This window comes from Gossypium raimondii, chromosome 1, assembly GCF_025698545.1.
Source record: "Gossypium raimondii isolate GPD5lz chromosome 1, ASM2569854v1, whole genome shotgun sequence".
Taxonomy (NCBI): domain Eukaryota; kingdom Viridiplantae; phylum Streptophyta; class Magnoliopsida; order Malvales; family Malvaceae; genus Gossypium; species Gossypium raimondii.
In genome coordinates, this window is record NC_068565.1 from 28376396 (window position 1) to 28377637 (window position 1242).

The 1242-nt window shown below is 36.6% G+C and overlaps 1 non-coding gene across 1 annotated transcript; it reads right to left on the minus strand.

The window, feature by feature from the left end:
* Positions 1-870: 870 nt before the first annotated feature.
* LOC128032771 (small nucleolar RNA R71) lies at positions 871-976 on the minus strand. The gene has a single exon (XR_008189090.1). It is a non-coding gene; the product is annotated as a small nucleolar RNA R71 (small nucleolar RNA).
* Between the last annotated feature and the right edge of the window lie 266 nt (positions 977-1242).

Sequence of the window (1242 nt, forward strand, 5' to 3'; positions counted from 1 at the left end):
AAGTTTAAAATTGGCTCATAATTTGCTTCCACATTAATAAATAACTAATATTTAGATAAGATTGAGGTGTTATAAGGTCGGGGTGCATCTTGGATGGTTATTAGTCTGGGAGTCACTTAGGTGGCTAATGTAACGCTTCGAATTCGGGTCGGTCCATCCTGGTCGGGTTTGGGGTGTCACAAGCAGCTGTGAGAATTGGAGGAAGCCTCCACGATTAGTGACTATGCTTATCAAAGAGTTTCTTCTTCCGTTTTGCTCTTTCTTAATTATTCAATATGTTTACAAATTGCTTTGTTGTTTTTTCATCAACAATGGTAGCTTAATTATGTTTAGCTAGGATGATTGCATCAATTCAATAAAGTTTATTTAAATGATGTTATGATGTTCTGTGTCTCAGTCGGTCATGTTTTCAATTAAAATCATGCATGTATTTCATTAATTAAAATGTGATTGAATGCATTAGAATTAGTTCATTAGTCTAACCCAGATGGTGGCTAATAGACACAATAATTGAAAATGCATGCTTAATTTATATCCGACCCAGAACAAATTAAGGTTCATAATAACTTGATTGAGGCACCGTAGTTTGAATTGAAGCCTGTGATGTTTCAGATACTTCAAATAATAGGCCAATACAGTGGAATGCCCACAGAAGATCCACATCTTACCTTCGATTATTTATGGAGTTGAATGATTCCTTTAATATGCCCGGTGAAAGTAAAGACACGTTGAGGTTGAAGTTGTTTACGTACTCGTTGCAAGATAGAGCCCGAGCATGGCTTAATTCGTTGCCACCTCATTCAATATCAACTTGGTAAGAATTAGCTAAACACTTTCTAGTAAAGTATTTCCCACCTAGCAAAAATGCTAAGTTGCGGAATGAGATCGCCACTTTTCAACAATTGGATGACGAGTCCCTATACGAGGTGTGGAAAAGATTCAAGGAGTTATTTCATAGATGCCTTCACCACGGGATTCCGCATTGCATCCAATTTGAAACATTTTATAATGGTCTCAATGTACAAGACTTATAATGAGGTTTACGAGACCATTAAGAGAATACCTAGTAACAATTACTAGTGGCCGACAAAAAAAGCAGCTTCATGAAGATGAGTAGTCGGAGTACATGAAGTAGATGCCCTTACTTCACTCTCAACTCAAGTATCTTCTATCTCTTCAACGTTGAAATACTTTACTACTAACAATTTAAATTATGTTGCAGCTTAGCCACCAATCGACTAC